Raw genomic sequence first — 10506 nt, 5'->3', positions numbered from 1 at the left:
AGGGCAACTAATGCATCTTTTTCAGAGGAAGTTAAAGCGTTGCCTAGTTGTATCATTTTAGTTCATCATCGGTTCCTAAGTTAACAGATTGGGTTTATTCTTTTATAGCTTCTACATGCCCTTGTTTTAATTCCTTATTATTAAGAGTTTCTTTACCAATTTCCGAAATAAAAAAATTCAAAGCCAACAAATAAGCAGAATCAGAAATCATATTATAAGGAAAAGAATTCTCAACAGACTCAACAAAAACATACTCTATAGGAATACGATCACAAATAGACTTAACAGGATCAATAATACTAGCAGAAACAGACTCAATAGGGATAGAAACAATGTTTTTGGCAGGAGTGATCGGCTTGACGGTCTTGATCTTCTTCACAAAGTCTTCCATGGGGTGGGCGGCTCCCTCCCATGCCCAATTCTTCAACTCAATTGTAGCTTCAACAATGGCGGGTGGCTCCTAGTGAGTTCCTTCTTCCCTCAGCATCAATACCATGGGGTCTTCATCCATATAATCTATGCCTTCACCATCAATCTCCATATATGTGGTCTTGTCAGCTACATAAGCATCCAGGCACTCTATACTTTCCATCCACTCACCAAACAAATCTTGCTTCCCTTTGTTGCATGGGTGGATGTATTGGGGGAGGTATTCTGACTCATTCCCTTCCATCTTCTCATCTTGACCTTTAAGACTCTCTAGTGTTAAGTTTCTGAAATTGTGGATCATCAGCTTTTTGTCAGAGTGGCCAATCTAGCATTTTTGTCATCTTCTTCCTCAGTGTATAAGGTCAGTGAGCCAAGTTCTGAATTGTGGAATGACCCTAACTTAGGAATTTCTCTACCATGCTTGTCATATCGAGAGTCTAACCTTGAACTAACATCAGTAATGCAGCTCCAATCTGAGGGCCGTTCATAAGGGTAATCATCATAATCTATATCATCAGCCTCTTCATCTTCGATTTCCACCTCCTCTCCTACAGCTTCTAGTGCATTTTCTAGCTCATATTTTCAGTGCCAATCTCCATGTTTATAGGTTTAGCTTTAGCACCATCCTCCATATCTCCGTCATAGTAGTCTACGTCATCATTAGAGTGATCTTCATAGAAAAGTCCTACATCTTCATCTTCTCTATCACAGGGGGGTTCACCCCAATCATTGTCACCATATTGGCTATCGTAGTCTTCACTCTTGTTGCTTTCACTATCACTATTGCTATCATCCTCACTATTTCCATTGTCATTGCTGCTACTATCACTGTTGCTGTTGCTACCTTCATTATCATCACTAGGGGCCTTTCCCCCTTCCTTATCTTCATCACTTGTTCTTGCTTCATATGAGCTCTTCAATGCATGTTGACAAGCCTCCCAGTATTCTTCTTCTTTTATATTGCAAATGACATCTCCTAGAAGCATAGTGATTGCGTCAGGGTCCATATAATCAGCCCAATCAATAAAGACCCAATTTGTGTCTTCCTTCTTCAGCTCTGGAAGCTTGTTGTTGCAATCAAATAATAGCTTAAATCCGGCACCATTGTTCTTGACTTAGGATTGAATCTCGGTTCAGGGAATCCCCAATAACGTTGACTATCTCCAGTTTTGACAAAATTCCTATTCAAAGTAGGAGTATTGGGCTTTAGGGGTTCTGGGGGACAAGGAAGTCCCTTAACTTTGGCCTTGGCACAAGCCATTCTTTTCACCTCCATCTCTAGCAAGTCATCATTAGTAGGCTTTCAACCTAGCCCGAAAGGTGGTGTGGCAATGGGAATTATTGGGACTTGAGTGGTTGCTTTCTTCACAGTCTTCCCTAAGTTCATCCCCAGAAGGTAATTCATTCTCCTCATCATTGCCATCACGTTGTTGTTGTTATATGGAGCAAAGTCCATGGGGATCTTCTCCATTTCTTCTTCTCTTCTTCTAAAACCAGGCTTCTTGATTTCAAAGTCATCTAAGGTCAATGGCTCCTTCTCAGATACAATACCAAAAATGGGCTTCAGTATGGTCAAAGTATCACTATTTATGGTAACTATGGCTCATTCATGTGGAAACCGAACCTTTTGGTATAAGGATGAAGGTACGGTCTTTGTGTCATGGATCCATCGTCGCCCAAGGAGCATATTAAAGCACGATGCTATGTTCAAGACTTGAAATTCCACCTTCTTGATCATTGGCCCTATAGTGAGGTCTAATGTCACGGTTCCTAAGACCTCCCTTCTACTATTGTCATATGCCCTCACATGCTGATCAGTCAGCACAAAATCTTCAATAATTAGGCCTAAGCAACTTGCAGTCTTCAAAGGACACACATTTAAGGCACTTCCATCATCAATTAGAACCATTAGAATCCTCTTGCCCTTGGCATCTACAGTAATCTGCAATGGGTCACTGTGGTGCTTCTCCTTCTTCGTCAAATCTTTGTCAGGGTAGGAAATTGTGAGTTTCCTACTTATAGACCCAATCATAGCATTCAGATCCTGAGAGATAGTGGTTGTAGGGACTTGGATTTGATTAAGAAAGTCTACTAGATTCTGACGGTGCTTGTATAAGGCCATGAGTAAATCCTATAAAGATATATAAGCTTGTGTCTTCCGTAGTTGCTCAAGGACCTCATCCTCTTCAGTGGGTGTTTGTTGGGTAGATTTATTCAAGGCTTCTATCGCGTTGTCTGTCTCCAAATGTGAGTTTGAAGTGTCTCCCCCCCTTGTGATGTGGGCAATTTTTGTTGGGTCATTTAGATCGATATCTTGGGGTTTTAAGTGTCTCCCCCCATATATGGATATCGGGTCATTTGATTAGGATTCGAAGTGTCTCCCCCCACATATAGGTATTGGGTTGTTTAATTGGGGTTCGAAGTGTCCCCTCTATGCAGGTGTTTGGTAACTTACTTGGGGTTTGAAGTGTCTCCCCCCATTTATGGATGTTGGGTAGCTTGATTGGGGTTTGAAGTGTCTCCTTCCATTTGTGGATGTTAGGTAATTTGCAGTTTCTGTTACATCTTCACTCCATATATCATACCCTGCAATGGACGTCATACCCATCAACTCTTCCCATGTCATCATAAAGCATTCAGGTAGGTCATAAATCAGCTTAGATGGGTCCTCTTCACTTTCCTCTTCAGTCATCAAGTAATTAATCCTCGATCCTCTCCCAAAATTATGGTTGGGCAAAGGATTATTAGTGATGCTAGGCCTTGTAGGTGGTGCAATCACCTTATTGTCTATTAAGTCTTGAATTGCATGACGAAGGCCAAAACACTTGTCAATGTCATGGCCAAGGCTTTGGTGGTAGGCACATCTCTTACTCACATCAAATCTTGCTGGCAATGGGTTTAGGATTGGTCTTGGGTCTAAGGGTTTTAGTACCCCCTTTGCTTTTAGTTTTTCAAACACTTGACTCACAAGCATATATAATTCATGAAATTCCCTCCTAGGCCTTGGAGGTGGCCCTTGTGATATTGGCGCGGGGGAAATAGGAGCAATAAGTTGATAAGATCATTTTTGTATATATTAGAAACTTCTGCAATTTTAGAACTTGATCCTAAATTCTTTTTAAACCTTGGTGGGTCCTTATTCTTTATAGTGTCATTATTTATTGCATCCTCAATTTGGGTTCCAACAGCAATCAAAGCTTTAAAATTAGGAAAATATTGGGAAAACAAATATTTATGGTATACAGGCAATAAGTTCTTTACAACCATGGTTAATTGTTCTTCTTCACTTGGCCTATTCATTATCTGTGTAGCTTTAGACCTCCACTTGGTAATGAAGGTAGAGAAAGATTCTTTCAACTCTTGCTTTGTGGCCCAGTCAAGGTGTTTTGAAACATTTGAGCAAGTAATTCTTCAGTTGCTCCTAGGGGCTGCATGGCCCTCATATTCATCTTCAAATGGGACTTTGGGTAGCCAATCCCGTCAAACTTGTCCAAGGTTGGCATCTTGAACTTGGGAGGCAATCTCACATCAGGGAAAAATGAGAGTGATTGGTAGTCCATGAGGTCTTCCATCTTGCGAGCTTGCTTGATCATCGCTTCCATCTTGTTTATCCTCTTGTTGATCTTCTTTTCACCCTCCATGGTTGGGGAATTATGGTCGATCTTGTTCTCCTATTGGCCATTCTTCAGGCTCTGAAATTGTTGTACCATAAGGTTTCATGTCCTCTCTTAGCTAGATTTGACTAGCTACGATGGTGTTCAGTAGCTCTTGAGTGTTCATGGGTTCTTCAATGTTCAGATGTTCTCCCTCTTCCGCCATAGTGATGGAGTCTTCAGACTTCTCGTGGCTTGGACTTTCTTATAGGTTGAATACGAGATTGTGATGTTGCAGCAGTGAAGTGTCTTCTATGCTTACGAGCTTCAGTACCATGATGGGAGTGATGGACTTGGAACTACTAGCTTGAGTGTCGGTCTTGGGTTCTCTTTGGAGTCTTCCCTTCGATCTTGACCAAATTCTCCCCTAAGAAAAGGCTTGGTTGGGTCAATCAAAACTAGGTCCCCATCTACATCAATCTACCAACCAAACAAACACACACAATATGCAATGCAACTTTAACATGGACGTGCCTAAAGGTAGGTTCTAAGTTATTACATTGTAGGGTGGGTTTGCTGTTTCATTGTCTCCCATAATTAGGACATTACACCTCTTAACTTGTAATGTAATGAACATTATGTTGGTCCAAACGGCATGGTCTATCCTTTATAGTCAATAAGAAATGATCCAATGACTTTGGGCTATGAGTTAGTGAGTTCACCACTGGGTACCCGAATCTAATGAATACCGGTGATCTATGGTTACTATCACCATATGTTGAGATGGGTGTATGCATATTTGTTGTTTCGATGGCACACACTATGACAGTTAGGGAAAGCTTTTAACAATCAACATAGCAACACAAACAAAAAAATATCATACAAACATCTCAAAACAGAGTGCAAACAAAAAAACAACAACATCATGCAAAAGACAAGGGTATATAGTTGGTCACTTAAAGTTTAACATGAAACTTAACCCTCGACATCCCCAACGAAGTTGGCACTGTGAGAGGCCGGAAAATTAGGGCCCCTCAAAAAAGTGATTAGGGTGATTTTAAAGGCACCTTTCTTTTTGGGTAAGTGGTGTGGAGTCGCCACTTATTTTTTTATACAAAAAAATAAGAAAAAAATAAATACAAATTACATGTTCAAAATACTTCGAATGTCATTGATTGAATAAAAAAAATACAATTTTGGTAAATTAACCTTACAAGGCTTTGGGTCCTAGTTACAATCTATGCAAAAGAATACAAAACTTAGGTCCTAGTTACAATCTACCAAAATTAAAAGACAAAACACTAATCTACCTATCCAAAAATCCTAAGCTCAAGGGCTAGGTTGCAAAATGGGAAGGTGTTAGGCACCCATTCCGTCCAGACAGAATCTGGTCTTCTAAACTCTAATGACCAATATACCCTTTTTGAATGATGTTGAATGATATGTTATAATGCATATAACAAAAACTAATTTAAAGAAATTTGCCTTATGAATAATGTCCTCTTTTGAAGAAAATTCAGATTTGTCTTGGAAATTAAAATGATAAGGCTTGGTTTGTAAAAAAATCAGATATGTTTTTGCAAAGGGTAAAAAAGCAATATTTTATCAAGAAAAATCAGATTTGTTTTGTGTAAGGTTAAAAAAATTCATTTTGTTAAAAAAATCAGATTTGTTTTTTTGTAAATTAAAAAAAAATGATTTTGTTAAAAAGAATCAGATCTATTTTTGTAAAGTTAAAAAAAAAAGTAATTTTATCAAGAAAAATCAAATCTGTTTTTTATAAAATAATGAGATTTAGAAAAGAATCAGATCTAATTTGTGTAAAGTAAAGAAAAAATGATTTTATTTATAAAAAATCAGATCTATTGTTGGACACAAATAAAAAATAAATAAATAAAGACTTTTGAAAGAGGATCCACATTCATGAGACAAATTTATTATGCATGCATCACATATTATAAAAATAAATAATAAATAAATAAAAAAGACTTCAACCTAACTTTCAATCCCTTCTTTAAAATTTCAAAACCTGCAATTCTATGACAAAGAAAAACTTTCAGAAAAAGAAATTAGATCTGTATTTAATGAAAATACAAATCAGTTTTGAATTTTAGAAAAAATAGATCTATATTTAATGAAAATATAGATTAGTTTTGAGTTTTAGAAAAAATCATATCTCTATTTAATGAAAATACAGATCGGTTTTGAGTTTTTTTTTAAAAAAAGTTTTGATAGTCATTTCAGATTTTGAAGTCAAAGAGAAAGAATTGAAATAAACAATCATCTAAAGTATCTAAGCATCGCAATTATATATTTAGAACGAGACATAATAAAACATGCTAAACATATTCATGCATCAAACAAGAACATACTAATTAATGGAAAAAGAAAAGAAAGAAAACAGAATACCTCTTGCATGAGCATGCTCTTCTAATGAAAGAATATTTTAGAAATCAAAGAATTTTATTCACTTCTTTGAGGTCTAAAATACTTTGCTTACAAAAAAGAAGTTCCTAAAGCAAAAGCCTCCAGAATGTGTTTAACGTAAGGGGAATAAAAAAGTCAGAAAAGAAGAGCCCCTAGTTTTGATTTGTTTCCTCTATTTATAGAGGTTGGGATGCTTTAAAAAATAAGCTAAATGAGATCATATATGAATTGGAACACGTCCTTATCTCTAAAAATCCAAAAAAGATAGGCTTTATCTTAATCAGGAAGTCCCTTGGCTAGGCCGCAAGTTTAGGCCAACTGGCACTTTCCATGTGCCGATCGGCACTCCAAGAGTGCCGAATGGCTCTCTTGGGTGCCAGATCTACGTTTGAGTTTTGGTTCAATTTGGACTCCTTTTTGAGGTTTTTTGAGCCAGGAATTGCACCTAAATGTGTTTTTAATCCATATTCTAAAAATTAATCCCTTTTTCTTGATATTCAGGTCTTTAAAGTGATAATTATCTATAGATAAATATTCCAAAAAAGACTTGATTATCCATAACTTCTTTGTTATCTGATTATCCACTTTATTCCCATGCCAGCAAGCCTATTTTTGACACTAACCAACAACCAATCACAAAATCATTTAATTAATTTTAATTGTCTAATCAAGTCTAGAGTGACCATTCATTTACCCCAAAATTTAGAATTGCATTACATGCATTAATTCATTCATTGCATATAATAAAAATGATCTTAAGATTCTAACGGTCGTGACGGTATGTCTGATTTCCAAATTGGACCGTCGGATTGAAAGATATCACATGATCAAGTTTGCACGGTCTACATGCATTTTGTTTTGGTGGAACCGACCACGCATGGTTAATTTAAATTAATTCTAATTGGCTAAACAATTAAAACTAATTAAATAATTTTGTGATTGGTTGTTGGTTGGTGTCAAAAATAGGCTTGCTTGCATGGGAATAAAGTGGATAATCAGATAACAAAGGAATTGTGGATAATCAAGACTTTTTGGAATATTTATCTACAAGATAATTATCACTTTAAAGACCTGAATATCTAGAAAAGAGGATTAATTTTTAGAATACAGAAGAAAAAAAAATGCGTCTAAATACAATTCTGACTAAAAAAATGAGTCCAAATTGGACCAAAATTCAAACGTAAGCTCGGCACCCAAGAGAGCCATTCGGCACTTCCCAAGTGCCGATTGGCACAAATGCGTGGCTCAGCCCATGGACTCCTGGATTGAGATAAACCTTACCTTTTTTGATTTTTTAAAGATAAGGACGCATTCCAATTCGTATCTAATCATTCAACTAATTTTTTCAAGCATTCCAACCTCTATAAATAGGGATGCCTCTCAAAATTCAGCACACTTTCTGATCCCCTCTCTTTCCAGCTCTTCTCTTCTTTCAAAACCCCTTACGTTAAAGACGTTCTGGAGGCTCTTGCCTTAGGAATTTCATTTTTGTAAGTAAAGTATTTTAGGCTTCAAAGAGTTGAATAAATTTCTTTGAATCAAAAAATATTCTTTCAACTAGAAGAGAGTGCTCGTGCAAGAGGTATTCTATTTTTTTATTTTTCTTTTCTTTACTTCTCCATTAGTTTTGTTAATGATGCATGAATCTATTTTAACATGTTTTATTATTTCTTACTCTTAATGTATAACTACCATGTTCTACTTGAATCTTCTTTAACATGTTCTTAGATGATTTACCTATTGTGGTTCTCTTTCTTAAATTTCAAAGTTTGCTAATGTCTATCAAAGATTTCTTTTAAAAAAAAAACTGGTTTGATCTTTCAAATCTGATTTTTCCAAATTAAAAAATAAATAAATAACTGATCTGATCTGATCTGATTTGATTTGATCTTTCAAATCTAATTTTTCTAAACTTAAAAAAAAAAAAAAAAAAAAACCGATCTGATCTTCAAATCTAATTTTTCTAAACCAAAAAAAAAAAAAAAAAAAAAATTGATCTAATCTTTCAAATCTAATTTTTTAAAAATTCAAAACTAATCTGTATTTTTCAGATCTGATTTTTTTCTAAATTCAAATCTGATCTGTATTTTCATTAAATACAGATCTGATTTATTTAGAAAAAAAGTTTACTTTGATACAAAACTCCTGATTATGAAATTTAATGAAAGGACTGAATGTTAGTTTGTAGTTTTTTTTTTTTTTTTTTTTTTTTTTTTTTATGAATGTGATGCATGCGTAATAAATTCATTGTATGAATGTGGATCCTATTTCAATTTTTTTTTTTTTTGGCATAAAAAAACAGATCTGATTTTTCTTGATAAAATCACCTTTTTTAACACACTAAACAAATCTGATACATTTTAACAAAAATCTTATTCTTTCTTTTACATAAAAAAAATAATAATAAATAGATCTGATTCTTTTACAAACCAATTTTTTTTTAATTTTCAAAACAAATCTGAATTTTCTTTGAAAAGAGACATTATTCAAAAGGTATATTTATTTAAATTAATTTTTGTTAAGTATGTGTCGTGTGTGTCCAACATATCATTCAACATCATGCAAAAAAATGGTATATTGGTCATTAGAGTTTAGAAGACCAAACTCTATCTGGGCGGAATGGGTGCCTAACACCTTCCCATTCCGTAACCTAGCCCCCGAGCTTAGGATTTTTGGATAGGTAGATTAATGTTTTGCCTTTTAATTTTGGTAGATTGTAACTAGGACCTAAAGCCTTGTAAGGTTAATTTACCAAAGTTGTATTTTTCTTTATTCAATCAGTGACAATGAAGTATTTTGATCATGTAATTTGTATTTATTTTTTTATATAAAAAATAAGTGGCAACACCACACTCCTTACCCAAAAAGAGAGGTATCCTTAAAAGCACCTAAATCTCTTTTTTGAGAGCACCCCAATCTTGCAATCTCTAACAATATATATAGAGGTAATTAAAGAGGATAGTTACTGTAAGGGGGCTAGGATTAACAGCCCAACCCAAATGAAATGGATAGTTACTGTATAAAGGCCCAAGAAAATTAAATTTATAGAGGTAGATTATTACGGTCAACCTTTCAAAGCCTTAATGGTTTTGTTGAGTAATTAAAGAGGAATCCAATGCTTAAGTCATCAGATTTACATGATATTAATAGGAAGAAAAACAGAGATTTCGGTATTAATTCTTCCTTGGTTAGCCCGAGGATCACTGGTTCATATAATAATCAACTCTCGGTTATAAAGCTTCTCTTTCCACTTTCTCTTCTCCCCCCTAATTTTTTTTGTCCCCCATTTAATGTAGCTTCCTTCCTTTTTATAGTGACTGGGGCTTCATCCCAACCCTCCACTTGGATTGTTACGGATCCTTACTTGGATACTTGTCCCATCTGTGCCTTGTTGGTGGTGGTAGAGTAAGTTGCAAGCTGTAAGGGTACTCTTCAAGGGTCATTCTACCATTAAATGCGACAGACTAAGTTGGTACAGTACATTTAATGCGGAGATGATGGGTGCTTTATCAGGAAGCTTCTTTGCTCCATTGTCAGTATGTTTTGACTCTCTTCCTTAATTTCTTATTGCGTTGGTTTTGGACTGGGACCCTAACCCCTCAGGGGAAGCTCACTTCTTGGACTCCTCGGATTTGAACACTATTCACCTCTCAGCATTTGGTTGCCTCGCTTGGGCTAGGCCCAATCCAATGAAGGGTGAGGCCCAGTTGTCTCTTTGGACATCCTATTGCCTAGTATTTCTACACCTTGGGTTCCTCCCTCCCATATATATATGAATTAAACCTTACACTTTAAAAAATATTGCAATTCAAACTATAAATTCATTAGCAAGGTAGAGAAGTTTTAAGAAAAAATGCCCAAAATAAAATAAGGTCATCTAACTTGGAAAAAAGTATTTTGTATCAAATGATACCACGTCATCTATATCAAAATCCAAAATGAGAGACATGAGTATAAAAATAACTACCCACTAATACATGTCTTTCATTTGTTAGTGGGATAGTTATTTTTTGCTGACATGTCTCACACTTATTAAATTTTGATATTGTTGACATGA

This window comes from Quercus lobata, chromosome 8 (assembly GCF_001633185.2).
Source record: "Quercus lobata isolate SW786 chromosome 8, ValleyOak3.0 Primary Assembly, whole genome shotgun sequence".
Classification (NCBI taxonomy): Eukaryota; Viridiplantae; Streptophyta; class Magnoliopsida; order Fagales; family Fagaceae; genus Quercus; species Quercus lobata.
This window is presented reverse-complemented; position numbering follows the sequence as displayed.